The following is an 18,037-nucleotide window of genomic DNA, read 5'->3' on the forward strand; positions in this document are numbered from 1 at the left end:
AGATTTGAATTTACATAAAATAAGATAACATAAACGTAATCAATAAATAAATTTATCAAATTCTAATTTTTTTAATTTGGATGTTTCTAAATTTCACTATACTTAATAAAAAATAATGTCTAAAATTATTTTGACACCCCCTCATTCATAAATTAGAGGATAATGTAAATCTAAACGCATTAAAATTCACGTCCTTTCATATGTTACAATAATTAGGGCGGTAAATGAGACGAGACATATCGCGAGTTACTCGAGATCAACTCGGTCAAAGCTCGATCAATACTCGAATCAAATGAACTCGATTCGAGCTCGAACTCGAATTCTTAATGAGCTAAAACGAGCTACTTAATACCACTCTCGAAAAACTCCCAAGCTACTCGAAAAACTGTTATATTAATTTTAGATTTTTTTTAAAAATTACATTATTAAAAATACATTATTGATAAGTATAAATTTAAAAAAAATATATTTTTAAATATAATATAAGATTTTTGTAGGTTAAAATTCGAGCTTGAATTAAGCTCAAAATCGAGCTTCAATCGAGCTCCTGAATTTTTTTGAGTTCGATTCTTTTCGAGTTCGAGTCAAGTTTCAATATTATATTTCGAGTTCGAGCTGAGCTTGATAAATTTTAACTTGCGAGTTTTTGAGTAGATTCGAGCCTAATTTTAAATTTTCGAGTTCGAATCAAGCTAAAAAATACTCAAACTAGACTCGACTCGTTTACAACCTTAACAATAATAATATCAATTGAATTAAGACTCAATTAATCATGTTCATATAAAATCTTTTTAATAATTTAAATTGAAATTTATTTCTTTACTTTAAAAGAATAATATTTTTCTTAACTTTAATAAAAATATATTTAATAATGTCAAAATATCTTATTTAAAATAATAATAAAGTTTCTAAATTTGCTTCACCCAATTAAGTCTGTGTACTCTAAAATTTCATCAATTTATTCTTTTCATCAACATTGACTATTAAATCTAACCTTTTTTAAATAAGTTGATATTATGTATCACATCATGATATTTTCAATTATGTTTTCAAAAGTATATTAATTTTTAATATATTCTTTTTAGAAGTTTAATATCTGTTTAATATTTTTTATAGAAAATCTCCAAATACATTGTAATATTTCACAAAAATTATTTAAAATGAAAAGTCAAAATATGTTATTGATTTCATTTTTTTAATTTGATATTTAATTATTATTTTTTTATGAATGATGAAAGGGCCAGATGTATCTTCCAATGGCTTTACAGGACAGCAGTTGTAAATGCTTGCTTTTGTTCTAGCATTGGACGTGTATCTTCCAATGGGTTGTTAAAAGTAATTTAACTTCGCTGAATCCACAAGTTCATACCACTACACCAAACATGAGATCCCAATCACGGCTTGGAACCTTTACTCTCTATAATCCTTTATACCCATTGATAAGTGTTCACACCTCATCGGTGGCTTCATCTCACAACGTCAGTTCCTACATAAGGAAAAGGCCCTTTGATCACGGCGAGAGGCAGTAGAAAATGAACCAGAAGTACCTCTTGTACCTCTTGAACATGCGGCCATAGCCAGTTTCCTGGTGCATCCATCATATCGGCCATTGTGACGACCTCGAATGATGTAACAAGGGTTGGCGATATGTGTTTAGATAGGGGACAAATGTCAGTAATCCAATTATCAAACCAAAAGTCGATTTTAGTGCCCTTGCCCATAAGCCATTGAATATATTGTGTCGCAACTGTTTTAGGGACCAGGCTAGACGAGATTTTAGAAATGATTTTATTTTTGAAAAAGTGTCAACGTTTTCGCGGAGAATCCGTTAGACTTAAAAAAAATTATTACAGGAAAAGTAATAAAATTTAGGTTTGAAAAACAGTTTGATTTTGTAGTCACCACCAACCATTAAGTTAGGTAGGTTGGAAACCTTAAACAACAAAAAACGGTATGCGTTTTACCAAAGATTCTTTTTTAAGAGTTCGTGAATCGGTTACATGTGGGGAAGGGTTAGCACCCCACAACGCCCAAATTTTGGTACCAAAATGATTATATATTGTTTAAATATTGAGAATTACAAAATCAAAAATATATTTAAATTACGATCATGCTATTCATTCGAATTTATTAAAAAATGTCAAATTTTTTCGGATTACGAATGCCTTTTTGTGTGAACAATCTTCAAGAAAAACACTTCCTTTGTAGTTAGGAGACTTTCCCATAAATTCCCCTCATGAAAAGACATTGTTTCATAATTTTCACATATAGAAATAAAGTAAAACAAAATAAAATGAAGTGAATAATAATCAGAATAAAAATGTAAAGCAAAGGAAACTCTCTTACGCAAAACAAAACTCTTGTGCGAAAAATCTTTGAAAAGACACCTTCCCTTATAGTTGGGATATGTCTTCATAGATTTCCCTCATAATAAAATTTCTTTTATTTTTCGTATAAAAAACATGGCGATAAAATAAGGTGGAATTAATAACACTAATGCGTACATAAATAAGGGACCAACATGTAAAAACAACAAATTTGGAGACATAATAAGAAACAAACATAAAATCATAGCTAATGTGTAAACATTATATAACCTGAGTACTAAAACAGAAATTAATCCCAAAGCAACATGTAGGACCAAAATATAAAAAGGTAAAATGTCATACCCAAAATAGAAACTTAGCGAAAACATAAAACAACATGAACAAGATCATTAAAATGAAACAAAACAAAGAAACAATAGCTAATTTCAAATAAATAACAATGCAAACAGGTGATTAAATTAAAATAAAATGAAATTTGCATATTAATTTTGAAATACAATAAATAAAAGAGTAAATAGGGACCAAAATGGAATAATATATAAATTAACCATTCAAAATTAATATTTAATCGAATTCTAGAAGTAAGTTTACAATGACCAAAATACAAACAAAATAAAATTTAAGGTACCCAAATATAAATAATGTAAAGTTATATTCATTGACCAAAAGATGATATTACAAAGAAAAAGGGACTTAAAATGTAATTTGCCCCCAGAAAGTGAGAAACACGGAGGAAGATTACGAAGCTACAAGGACCTATGTTGCCATTATCCCTTAATCTTAGCGTTCGATCTCCCATATTTGCCCAAAACGACGCCGTTTCAATCAAATATAAACATCCCAACTCTAAGGCCAAACACCGGTGCCTATCCCCTTTTGTTTTCATTTTCCTTTAACCCGATAAAAGGAGAAAATAAAATCTCCCTAAGCCTCTTCCTCTTCTTACCTTGCTACCCATCGACGAAATAAAAACCACCACCCCAGCCATCGTAAATCGGTGGCTATGGGATTCAAACACAAGAGCCCTCTCATTTTTATCTTTCCTCTCTGCCTCTCTATAAAGACCAAAAAAATGAACCCACCCTAAAACCAAATCTAGGAAGTGAGACCCTTTTACCTTTGGAGATGGGCTTCCCCAGTTGCGATGAGGATAATGACATTTAGATCTTCTCTCAAAGGTATATTTTTTTATGTCTTCCCTTTTGATTCAAATATAAATCGGTTTTTTCTCTCTGAATGTTCTTTTGCTTCCTCCTCTCTAGGTTTTTTTCTTGTTTCGAATGGTCCCTCCGTTTTTGTTTCTTGATGGGTTTTTTTTGGTTTTAGTTTGAACCTATTTGGGGTTTCTCTCTAGGTCTTTCTTTCCCTGAATCTCCTCATTTTCTAGATCTGGTTGCCTCCTATTTTATGGTGTTTTTTTCGAGTAGATATGATAATCCCTGTGTAGGGGGGATCATTTCCTTAGGCTTAGGCTCTGAGATTTTCTAATAAGATCTTACATTTGGTGAGATTTCTTTATTTTTTCCACTGTTAAGGGACTATTAATTGATGGGCTGATGGATGTCACTTTAGGTGCTGGCGGCAGAAGTGAGAGGCTATCGGTAAGGGTGAGAATCGACTTGAGCAGCGGTGGCTGAGCTGGTGTCGGTGATGGCTGTTGGCTTTGGATTAGGGTTTTATAAACCCTAGAGCTATTGGGTTACTGTCTTCGGCCGGTTCGAGTCTCGGGTCGGACCTTAGGGCTCTAATCGAGTTGGGTTTGAACAGGGTCGGGCTCTAGTATTGGTATATGGGTTTTGCTGTTGGGTTATATCCTGGGTGTTGGGCCTGTGACTGGGTCACTGGATTTTGCTGGGTTGTTTAGTTGATGTAATGGTGGGTTGTTGGGCCTACAAAAAATATATAACAATATAAATTAAAATAAAAATAAAAATAAATAATAAATATTATAATAATATTTTTGGTAGACCCGAACAAAAACGAGTTTCTACAACTGCCCCTCTTTGCACATTCTTGTGTTAACAAGTATAGGACAAAGACGAAAAAAACAACGAGTTTTTTTTTGGTTCTCATTTTTTAGGTTTTGGAAACTTGATATGTTTGTGTTGGGGACGACACGGCTTATACGCAGTGAAGAGATCTGGTCTTCTAAGGGTGACACAACTCCTATGTGAGATATGGTTGGTGGATGACACGGCTCATACGTGATGAAGAGTTCTGGCCATCTTTAGGAGTGGTGATAACTCGATTCCTACGCGATGAGGACGGCTGGTTATTTAGGGGTAACACGACTCCTACGTGATGAGGATGTCGGGTCGGGGGATGACACGGTTCCTACGTGACAAGGATGGCTGGTCATCTTTAGGAATGATAACTCGTTTCCTACGTAATGAGGACGACTAGTTATCTATGGGTTGACACAGCTCCTATGTGATGAGGTGGTCTGGTCGGGGGATGACATAGTTCCTATGTGATGAGGATGACTTGCCATCTTTAGGGATAATGGTTTCAAGGGAAACTGAGTCAAAACTGATTTGTTTTGTTTCAAGGGAAATAAACTCAAAGATGATTTTTGTTTTGTTTCAATTGAAACAGACTCAAAGATTTCTTTGTTTTGTTTCAAGTGAAACAGACTCAATGATTTCTCAAGAAAACTGTCTCAAGAGAGACAAAACTTGTTTCAAGGGAAACAAACTCAAAGATAAGTGTTTTCAATAGAATCTGTCTAAAAAAAGAAAAAAATTTGTTTCAAGGAAAAAGACTGAAAGATGATTTTGTTTCATGATAAACGATCTCAAGGAAAATAAGATTTGTTTTTAGAGAAATATACTCAAAGATTATTTTGTTTTAATAGAAACAAACTCAAAGATTTTTGTTTCAAGAGAAACAAACTCAAAAATACTGTCTCAAAAGAGACAAAATTTTGTTTCCAAAGAAACAGACTCAAAGATTTTTCTTCAAAAGAAATTGTCTCAAAAGACTAAGTTTTGTTTCCAAAGAAACAAACTCAAAGATAAGTTATGTCTCAAGTGAGACGCAATTTGTTTTGAGAGAAAAAGATTCAAATATTGTCAATTTTGCTTCTAGGGAAACAATCTGAAAGATGTTTGTTTTGTTTCACGAGAAACAATTTTAGGATTTGTGTTTAAAGGGGAAACTGTCTCACGCGAGACGAATCGGTTTTGAAAATATCAAGTGATTTTAATTTTGTTTCAAGTACAACAACTTTGAAATTTTTATTTCAGAGGAAAAAAATGTCTCAAGCGAGACGAAATTTGTTTTTAGAGTAATTGTCTCAAGCGAGACAAAATTTGTTTTAAAATTTTCGAAAAAATGTCTCAAGCGAGACATAAATTTTTTTAAGAAGATAATCTTAAGAGTTCGTAGTCTGTGTATTGGTTCCTGCATGTTGAGGAAACGTCTTCAGAAGATCTAATTGTTGACTTTAGGAAGTCAAATATGTGGATGGCATTGTTCTTTCAGGTTGAAGACATCTGATTATTTTCGAGCTCTTATTTCCTGAAAAATTGAAGTGATGTATTTATGGCTGCCTAATCTTTGATTTTATGATGTCATGATGAAGTTTGTATTTTATTTGTCCTCAAGAGGGGAACTTAAAGTGTTTATTGCACATGATGATGAATGCAAAGATGTAAATTTCATGTGTCATGTATGTATGCATGTGTATGTATGTATGTGTTGATGTATTTTTCTCGATCTGGAAGGAGAATGGTTGCGAGAGTAGTCTTCACTCTATCATTGATTCAGTTTGTCTTCATTTCCACCTGGGTGTACTCTTGGAAACCTCGACCAGGGACAATTTGTTTTCCTTGCCCCATCAAATTTTCCCCAAAAATATATCTTCTCTTGCCCCAGCTTTGAACTTGTGCTTCAGATAGATATTCATTGAATTCCAAGATAACTCCAGAGAACATGTCTTGTTTGAAAATGTTTTTATTCCTTCGGATTTTCAAAATTTTGAAAAATATCAAAAGGAATTTTGAAAAATATTGCTTCATTCTAGGTTTAACAATTGAAACAAATCATTAAACAAGAGTTCATTGAATATCAAAAGAATCAATTGTTCTTTTAATCTTTGATAATTACAAATCTTTGACAAATATCAAGATCGACAGGTTGGTTTTGAGGTAGGTTACCTAAATTATAAGGTTTGTTTCATCGATTCGGTCATCGTGAAGGTCATGGCATGCCCCTCTTTCTTGGTTTGGCATTTTAATCGGAGACGGACAAAATGTCACAACTAGCATAGTCAATTGCTAGACTCTTTAGAACATTTTTATAGTTCTCTGAAATCTTCCATTTGTTCAAGCTTCGTAGACTCCTAGTCAAGGTAGTACAGAAATATCGATCTTAAAATGAGATTTCTGAGTACTTTTGTTATTTCAACTATAACAGGTGTTCCTCAACTCCCTTAGTCTATATTCACCGAAACTCCTTATTTAGTAAATTTGATTTAATTTTCCATTGTTTGGCTAGATGAATTCAGCTTTATTGTACATATATATTATAAATGCCTTTATCAAGCTAGCTGAAGGATTCATGTCGTAACAAAGTCTTCGACTTGACAGCCATAATAGAGCAAACACCGAATTTCCATGTACCCGATCAATGTCATGGTTTGAATGTACTCTATTCATAAATCCAAGGCTTTCAAGTTTCCACTATAACCAATTGCTTTAGCGGAATAGCTCAACTTTATTGTATATATATATAAATATATATTTTTTATTTACGAATTCCATTTCTTAAGCTCACTGAGGAAAACCTGTTATAGTCCCGGTGTTTGTTGAAGTTTACACAATCTTATCGTTATAGTTCAATTCCCAAGCAACTGATCTAAACTAGATTCACCTACTCGACCATTACATCTGAGAAGATCATGATCATCATTGAATGTCATTAACAGAAGTAAAAACTAATTAGTTTTGCAATCTCATGTGTTAGTTGCCCCATTTTGTCTGCTTCTAACATATACGTGGATATAGTTAACTTTATTCCTTCAAGAGAAGGGTATGTACTCTGATGTATGATTGATTAGGATCAAGGAATCCTGGTTTTTCAAGGGTTGAATCTTATCATCATAATTTACAACCTCAATTATTAAAAAGCTTTTAATTAAGATCGTATACAAAGAATTCAAGATTAAAATTTTCTAATTGTTCATTTCCTGAGAAAGAATCATTTTATTGAAAATTCTTGAACGTCAAGTGACTTACAAACATTTAAACATGGATAGAAAAACAAGTTTAAACAAGATGATATGCTTGAGAATGAAACAAAAATTCTTGATGAATGTCTCAGCCTGCTCCTGATCAGAATGCCCCATTGTTCCTAGAATGTTAGGTTTCCAATTCGATTAGGGTTTTTACCCTAATTTGATCCCCATTTCTCGATCATTTCTCGTGTCAGCACTCCCTTGCCAATGAGCTTTTCTATCTCCTCCATCAATGGTATGCACTTGTCAGTAGGATGACCCAATGCCCCTAGATGAAAATCGTAAGCACTATTCGGGTCATAGCCAAAAGAAGAAGGGCTATTCTTCATTCTCAAAGGCCTTGGGGTAAGATATTGACTCTTGATTAAAGGGGATAACAAGTCAGAAATGGGCACTTGAAAAACCTTGAGGGTCATGTTTTTCCAAGAAATCTTTTGAGGCTAGTCTTGAGTTATTTCTCCTTTGATTTCCTTCTCATCATTCCCCGTTTCCTTCTCCTTTTTCAGCATCAAAGAAGTCTCAAGAGTTGAATCCTTTAAATTTTCCCTACATACCTTACTCTCTCGGATTTTTCTCTTTCTTTTCTTTACATCTTTTTCTGTATGCACTTTATTTATTTTGACCCTATCAACTCTATTATAGGGTTTGACTCTCAATTGTTTAACTAAAACCGATTGATTGTTAACATCTACCTCTATAACTCCATGAGCCAAAAAATCTTGGACTTTTTCGTTTGAAGTGACCACAATTCTTGATTGATTGTCCTCGGGCCCCGGCATGATATTCACAAGAAACTTTCTCATTATACCAACTCAGATAAGGTGGTAACAATGGCTTAGCCAAACGTGGAGTAATCAGTTGGGCCTCGAGCAACTTGGAATATATTTTGTTGTATAAAGATGAAGGAAAATTGAATGGAGGCCCTTTTGACTTCAATTTCTCTTTGCCACTATTATGATCATTCTGAAGACCTAGTGAAGGATCATTGAGATCTTCATTTTGAAGGTTCAACTTTTGACCAACGTCTTGTTGGAGACATTGGTTTTCCCTCATTGATAAGTTTTAAGCCTCTGGGAGGTTTAGGTTTTGCATCTTCAAAGCATAACAACCCTTCAACGATGAGGTTTTGAACCTTTAATCTCATAACCGCACAACTTTCTGTAGAGTGACTAAAATCTCCAGAATGATAATTGCATGAATTTTTGACACCTTGCCAACCTGGTCGCCAATAAGTATTAGGCTTTGGAGGAATAGGTGCTAGAAGGCAACTTTCAAAGAAAAAGGGTAACAATTCTGAATATGACCCTGGAATCGAAAAAAGAGGTATCCACTACTTTTTTTCTTGTTCTTTTTAACCTTCTTTACTGACATTTAAACTTCTTCTATGCCTATCTTCTTTGAGTCAAACTCAACTTTCGTGTTAAAAGATTCACCCTCAATTTTTTCTTTTCATAGCTTGATCTCTGTCATATTTTCTAGAGTCATACCTGATTGTTGAAACTGACTTGGATTACCATATTCCTCAGCATGTTCTTGATTATATGTTGTCACCATATTGGCTAAACAAGCAACATTCAAAATCTCATTGAAAGCCTCTATAGTAGGATCCTCTAGTGGCTTCTCTCCATGAATCAAGGCAGTCATCATGTGCATCAATTTAGACATCTGCTCCCTTGACTCGTCCTAAATCTTCTTTGCTTGATCATTCATTTCTTGTTGAATCTTGACAAGTTTCTCTTGGAGTTTCTCAATTCTATTAACACATGCTGAAATCTTGTTCATGGTTCTTTTCTCTGTAGAAAGACCAAGTTGACTCCAATTTTTTAATTTCAGCCATGGAATACTCTATAAATTACTCCCAAAATTTCATCTATGGAAAAGATTTGAAATGAATAAAATGCAAATATGTACTGTAAAAATGCTTAAATAAATGCCATGCAAAATGCACTAATGCAAATGCATATGCAAAAATGTTGATGTTTAAGTAAATGCAATGCAGAATGTAAATGCAAAAGGTATCGATTTCTAAAATTAACTATTCTTAGAAAGAGTTCCATTCATCCAAAAGAATTTTCATCTTTAGAAGAGATATCCATGACGAATATGGTTTGTGATACGTAATCCCCAGGCAAACTGCCAAGCTTGGACTGCCGAATTGCGATCTTCCTTGTTATGAAAACTCTTTTCCATTTTAATGGTCGCTCTTCTACTATGATGATTACTTGTTTAATAAACACCTTTGTTTTATTTATGATGATCATGCAAATCCAAACAATAAATAAATAAATAATCAAACATAGAAAATGTGTCGGTATAAAAGAATTCAAATATCAAGAAATTAAATAATACAAGTAAAGAGAAGAGGTTTAGAGTCATTTTTCCTTTGTTTACACCTATTTTGGGTATCTACTGACGGACATAGGTTCAGCATGAATTTTATCAGGGTGGGCTACTAGGGCTCACTATATGATGTGTTGGGTTCTAAGAAAAAGGGTACTCGAATTGTCCATGTTAGTGCCTCCTTAGGCTGTCAAACCCTCAATCCTGGCCCATTACAGGCTCATGCGGATAGAGTTCAATTTGAGAGGATACATTCCCTTATGTCCATACGGAAAAACAATTTATCTCACGTATACATAAGGTATATGAACCCCAAAGGTTACTTGCTAAAACACATACGGAGAAACAATTTATCTCAGTTAGGCTAAGCTTTCGCCTCAACTTAAAAGGGAAAAAGCTCGTAAATGAGCTTATGATATGAAAATATACGTGTTGTGTGTGAGGAGAAACTCACAAACCTTTAAAACACGACAAAAAAAAAACAATACTCTCACAATTTCCAAAAATCTGATCGAATCTAAAAATCACTAAAATAAAAAATCAATTAGTTTAAAAAAATAATATGTTGAAACTAAAAAAAATTAAAGGATAGTAAATTAAATACAATTTAAATTTGTAATTCCAAAAAATAAAAACAACATATAATCGTTTATGGCCTGACTCTCGAAGTCCCCAGCAGAGTTGGCAAGCTGTATTAACGTTTCCGCAGGGGAATCCGTTAGACTTAAAATAATTATGACGGGGAATGTGAAGAAATTTAGGTTTGAAAATAGTTTGATTTTGGAGTTGTCACCAACCATTAAGTTAGGTAGGTTGGAAACCTTAAAGAACAAAAAATGGTATACATTTTACCAAATATTTGTTTTTAAGAGTTCGGGAGTCAGTTATGTATGGGGAAGGGTTAGCAACCCCACAACGCCCAAATTTTAGTACCAAAATGATTATAAATTGTTTAAATATTGGGAATTACAAACTCAAAAATATATTTAAATTATGATCCTGCTATTTATTTGAATTTATTGAAAAATGTCAATTTTTTGGATTACGAATGCCTTTTTGTGTGAACAATCTTTGGGAAAAGTATTTCCTTTGTGGATATGAGACTTTCCCATAAATTCCCCTCACAAAAAGACATTGTTTCATAATTTTCGCATATAGAAATAAAGTAAAACAAATTAAAACGAAGTAAATAATAATCAGAATAAAAATGTAAAGCAAAGGAAACTGTCTAATGCAAAACAAAACTCTTGTGTGAAAAATCTTTGAAAAGACACATTCCTTTATCTATGGGAGATGTCTTCATAGATTTTCCTCATAATAAAATTTCTTTTATTTTTCGTATAAAAAATATGGTGATAAAACAAGGTGGAATTAATAATACTAATGTGTACATAAATAAGAGACCAACATGTAAAAACAGTAAATTTGGAGACATAATAATAAACAAACATAAATTCATAGCTAATATGTAAACATTATATAACCTGAGTACTAAAACAAAAATTAATCCCAAAGCAATATGTAGGACCAAAATATAAAAAGGTAAAATGTCATACCCAAAATAGAAACTTAGCAAAAACATACAACAACATGAACAAGATGATTAAAATTAAACAAAACAAAGAAAAAATAGCTAATTTCAAATAAATAACAATTCAAACATGTGATTAAATTAAAATAAAATGAAATTTGCATATTAATTTCGAAATACAATAAATAAAAGAGTAAATAGGGACCAAAATGTAATAATATATAAATTAACCATTCAAAATTAGTATTTAACCAAATTCTAAAAGTAAGCATACAATGGCCAAAATACAAACAAAATAAAATTTAAGGTACCCAAATATAAATAATGTAAAGCTACATTCATTGACCAAAAGATGATATTACAAAGAAAAAGGGACTTAAATTGTAATTTGCCCCCAAAAAGTGAGAAACACGGATGAAAATTACGAAGCTTCAAGGACCTATGTTTCCATTATCCCTTAATCCCAGCATTCGGTCTCCCATATTTACCCAAACGACGCCGTTTCAATCAAATTATAAACATCCCAACTCCAAGGCCAAACACCGGTGCCCCTCCCCTTTTGTTTTTATTTCCCTTCAACCTGATAAAAGGAGAGAAGAAAATCTCTCTATGCCTCTTCCTCTTCTTACCTTGCTACCCATCGATGAAATGAAAACCACCACCCCGACCACCATAAATCGGTGGCCATGGGGATTCAAACACAAGATCCCTCTCCTTTCTATCTTTCGTCTCTATAAAGACAAAAAAAAATGAACCCACCCCAAAACCAAATCTAGGAAGTGAGACCCTTTACCTTCGGAAATGGGCTTCCCAGTTATGGTGAGGCTAATGACGGTCAGATCTTCTCTTAAAGGTATATTTTTGCTGTTGGGTTATACCCTGGGTGTTGGGCCTGTGACTGGGTCACTGGATTTTGCTGGGTTGTTGAGTTGATGTAATTGTGGGCTGCGGGGCCTACAAAAATATGTAATAATGTAAATTAAAATAATAATAATAATAATAAATAATATAATAATATTTTTGGTAGACTCGGACAAAAACGGGTGTCTACAGATAGAGTCGTAACCAATCTTTTTTAAGATGAGATTGGAACACCTAAAATCATGTAATTTTAATAAAACATTTTATTTTTTTTCTAAAATATTGATGTTTTGGTCTGCAAAATCAGAAATCAGATTAGAGAGTCAGATACGTGTGGGGAATGATTAACACCTCACAGTGCCCAAAATTGATACATAATAGATTACACTTTGTTTTAGAATTGAAAATTTTGAGTTCGAAGTTTTTATTTAATTTAAGACCCATTATATATGCAAATCTAAAAAGAGTATGAATTTATTATGACCAAAAACAATACTCCAAGCATAAGCAAGAGTTTCATTAATAATCCTAATAACTAAATATTGCCTAAATAGTTTTGAAATCAAGATTCACGAGTTTGAAAAGAATGTTGATTTATTACGAGAACTAATAATGGTCACCCCCGAGCAAAGGCAGAATATGCATTATTAACCCTCAAATCAAATGAATATTGCCTTATTTTGACACCGAATTATACAATCAAAAACAAATTGTTGAACCTCATTATACTAGGTGAATTAATGAAGGATACTCTCTAACTAAAGTGTCAAATTATGAATTTTAAAGAACTTAAAGGATTAATTATAAAATGTAGTCTCTAATATTAAAACATAATGATTTTTATCAATTTTATTGAAATCAAAAATTAAATTGGTACCAAGAGCATAAAGGCGAAGACCAAATTAAAATTTAACTAAATTAAAGGACTAAAATGAAATCAAACCTAAGATGAAGGCTCTCATATTAATCCTAACCAATTTTAATAAATTATTAAATCGAATAATTAATTTAGAACCTCGGGCATAAAATCAAGGACAAAATTAAAAAATTCTCCTAAATTAAAGGTCTAAAGATGAAATTAATTTAAAATGAAGTCTCTAATATTAATCCTAACAAAATTTAGCATATTATTAGACCAAATAATTAAAATGGAACATCAAGCATGAAAGTGAGGACCAAATTTAAAATTCTCCTAAATTAAAAGTGTAAGGACTGAATTAAAGAGAAACTAAATTTAAGGAATTAATCTAAAATATAAGTAATAAAACTGGAACTAAATTAAAATAATTCAAAATTACCAATAAAAATTAAAGGAATTAATATAGAATAATAGACTAAATTAAAATAATTTAAAATATGTAGATGAAATTAAAACATCAAGGCGACTAAAATGAAAGAAAACATAAAGTAAAGTTTTAATTACAAAAATGTAGAAAATTAATTACCGTAAATTAAAGGACTGAAATAAAAATACTAAAAATTAAAGGGAAAATTTAAAAATACTAAAATGTAAAATAGCATGATTTAAAGTTAGATGTTAATATTTTATTCAGACCGTAAATAACGCGGGTTATACCTCGAGGCTGGTCATTGCAAGATCGCAAAATTAATTTGGGACAGTAATTTAAAAGTTAGTGGTTAGCGTTAAAATTAAATTTTATTCGGATCATAAAACACGAGTCGTACTCTGAAATGGGTTATCTCAAGTTAGTATCGAATAATTATTAAAACAATTATTTTAAAAAATAGAAACTAGAACAACCAATGGTTCAATTTAAAAAAAAAGAAAAACAAAAAAAATGACTAAAATTTAAAATCACGCTAAAATTGTAAAATCTCGCTAAAAGTGGGAGGATTTAAACATGAATAACCCTTAAACATTAATATATGCTAAATATATTCATTTTTAGTAAAAAATAAAACCATAAAAAACAAAGCCCTTTTCTTCTTAGAAAAACTCTCAAATTTTATCCCTCTCACTGTCGAACTTTAAAATCCCAAAGCCTTTCACAAGCCATTGTTCGTCGGTGGCCACACCTCACTCCGACAACCATTTACTCTAACCTGACAAACCCCTAAATCGACCCTAACCAAAGACACAATGCTTCAACTCCTCTTCTAAACACTTCGCCTCTCGATAGAAGCTTTCAAGAGTCTTTCATCATCGTAAATCGACGCTTCTATCCCCTTCAATCACCACCAACGGTGATTGGTCATGTAACACCCATTTGCCGTATACCTTTTTGTACACAGATACAGATGCCACATCACTTTTAAAGCATTTCCTCCTTTGAAAACCCGTAAAATTTTGTTTATTTTCATAAAACATTTTATGAAATACTAATAAAACGTTCATTAAACTTTAGTATATTAACAAAAATTTACTGTTCATACATTTTATTCTTTTTACATCCTTATAAGTCAAATACTTTTCAAAACATTATTATAATCCTATTACATGCAACCTAATAATATCAAAAATAGATATAGCTATCGTATAATTACTAATGAGGCGACTCTTGATTTGTGATGTTAGATGCACTCTTTACTCTGTTGGATAAAACCTACTCGTGAAATAAACACACGTTAAGTAATTACTTAGTGAGGCAAGAATACTTGTGCAGTGATATCACATCAATTATATCATATCTATCAAATACAAATTCATTATTTTCAAATCATTATAATTTCTTTTGAGGTGCACACATAATATCGATACGTTCATTCATAAACATATTATGAATTTTGTGGGTTGCACACTTAGTGCCTATACGGTCGTTCATCAACATACGATGAATTCCGTGGCTTGCACACTTAGTTCCTATACGGTCGTTCATCAACATATGATGAATTCTGTGGGTTGCACACACAGTACCTATACGGGCGTTCATCAAAAGATTATGAATTCCGTGGGATGCACACATAGTGCCTATATGGTCTTTCATCAACATATAACGAATTCTATGGGTTGCACACATAGTGTCTATATGGTCATTCATCAACATATGATGAATTTTGTGGGTTGCACACATAATGCATATATGGTCGTTCATCAACATATGATGAATTCCATGGGTTGAACACATAGTGCCTATATTAAACTTAGTATTGATGTAACAATGCAACATATGCATTTAACCGCATGCAATCTATAACTCTTAATGTACATAATAAATGCATTCACCTGGTATACCTCGTTAGTATGCTTTAAGGATGTCCAACTATTCGACAACTTTATCTTTGCCCTTTTTCTTGCTTGACTCGAGAGCTTGGTTACGATCTACACAAGCATCCATTAAGTACACATACCATACCAATGTTAGTATACTCTCTAATATTTATACTTTTAATAATACTTAAAAGTACTATTATATTCAATTTCTATCAAAATTCGTCCTATTTTAATTTTACAGATTTAATAGTATCAGTACCTCTACTATGGTATCGATACTTCTATACTATGGTACCGATACTCCCCTACAGTATTGATACCATTTTTGTATTCTAGAATCCATGGTATGGATACCTTCCTCATAGTATCGATACCCACATCAGTATCGACACTATTCATATGATTCCCCAAATTTGGTCAAATTCCCTTATTTTTACCTCCAACAATACTATTAAACTCTTCTTTACTTATCCCAACTAATTTTCCTTCATTTAGCTTCTTATAACATATAAAATCTCCAAATAATATCTCAAATAAAGAATCATACCACTTTTTCTAACATGTTTTTAATCACATCCAAGGCTTCTAATCTCTTATTTACTTCTTTGAAAAGTGAAACATACTAGTAACATCAATAAAAACTCATATTTCAACATATCATTCGAAAACCCATTTCCTTCAATCTCAAATATTTCACTAATCACTTAGTTTTAATCATCCTTGAACTTTCCTTAAGCCTCTATATCACTTAAGGTTTCAAAACTTGTCTATAAACTAAAGAATAAATGAACTCAAAGAAAACTTACCTTGGCTACGGTGAGAGCACGTGAACACGGTAAGAAGAAGAAGAGAAAGAGATGACTTAGTTTTTTTTAACTTTCCCCTTTTATCCATAATAAAAATGAATTTTAAATTTATTTCCCCTTAAAGGACCAAAATTCCCTCTTTATTCATCCATTGTTACTACTCTGTCTTAAACACTATTTCTAAATCATTTCTTATCCTTTATTATTTATTCAAATTAATCCTCCAATTTTAAATCTTTTCAATAAAGTTACTCACCTGATATTTGGGGTATTTCATGTCAACCATAAATCCAAAGGAATGCATAGCTTTTCTAGATAATATGATAGACACTCGATTGCCAGAAGTGAGATTAAACAATATCCCAACAGTTAAGGAGTTTCTAGAGTTTTTTCTGGAGGAATTACTGGTTTACCTCCATATCGTGAGGTGGAATTCAGGATTGAAGTTTACCCGAGTACCAAACCTATTTATATGGCTCCGTATCGAATGGCTCCAACAGAGTTCAGAGATTTAAAAGTCCAATTGCAAGAGCTACTCGATAAGGGATTTATCAGACCTATTGATTCTTCTTGGGGAGCACCTGTATTATTTGTGATTAAGAAGGACGAGTCTATGTGGTTATGTATTAACTATCGTTAGTTAAATAAAGTAATGATAAACAACATGTATGCTCTTCCGAGGATTGATGATTTGTTTGAAAGGTGTTGCGGTGTTATCTAAGATAAATATGAGGTTGGGGTTCCATCAATTAAAAATAAAAGAGGAGGATATATCAAAGACAACTTTTCAGACTCGGTACAGACACTACAAATTTATGGTGATGCCATTTGGATTGACTAATGCTCCTGCAGCATTTATGGTCATTATGAATCGAGTATTCCAACCTTTCTTGGGTCAATTCATGGTGGTATTTATAGATGATATTTTGGTGTATTCCAAGTCAAGATAGGAACATGATACTCATCTTTGGGTGGTTCTTCAGATACTTCGAGAAAAGAAGATGTTTTCCAATTTGTCAAAGTGTGAATTTTGGTTAGCTGATATTGATTTCAGTGGCCATATAGTCTCCATAGAAGGCATCAAAGTGGATCTTAAAAAGATTCAAGCTATAGTGGATTGGCAACCCCCAAAGAATGTTTCTAAAGTTCAAAGTTTCTTAGGGCTTGTTGGTTATTATAGACGGTCCGTGAAGAATTTATCAATGTTAGCTTCGCCGCTAAGTAAGTTGTTACGAAAGGATGTTCCTTTTTTTGGATGGAGAAATGCCAAGAGAGTTTTGAAATGCTAAAGAGAATAGTAACAGAAGCCCTAGTGCTTGTACAACATGAGTCAGGTAAAGACTATGTCTTTTTCAGTGATGCATCCCATAATGGATTGGGATGTGGGCTGATGCAAGAAGGAAAAGTTGTGGTTTATGCCTCAAGACAACTGAAGAATCACAAGATAAATTACACGACACATGACTTAGAATTGGCAGCGGTCATGTTTGCTTTTAAAATTTGGCGTCATTATCTGTACGTCGAACGATACCATATTTATACGGATCACAGGAGTTTAAAGTATTTGCTGACTCAAAAAGAGCTGAATTTGAGACAGAGAAGATGAATTGATCTTTTAAAAGATAATGATTTGATCATCAATTATCATCCAGGAAAAGCTAATGTGGTAGCTGATGCACTCAGTCAAAAGACTTTTGTAGCTCCACGGGCTTTGGATGAGCATATATCTTTAAAGGAAGATGGTGCCTTGATTGTTGAACTTAA

The sequence above is a fragment of the Hibiscus syriacus genome, unplaced genomic scaffold (assembly GCF_006381635.1).
Source record: "Hibiscus syriacus cultivar Baekdansim isolate YM2019G1 unplaced genomic scaffold, ASM638163v2 tig00109945_pilon, whole genome shotgun sequence".
Lineage (NCBI taxonomy): Eukaryota > Viridiplantae > Streptophyta > Magnoliopsida > Malvales > Malvaceae > Hibiscus > Hibiscus syriacus.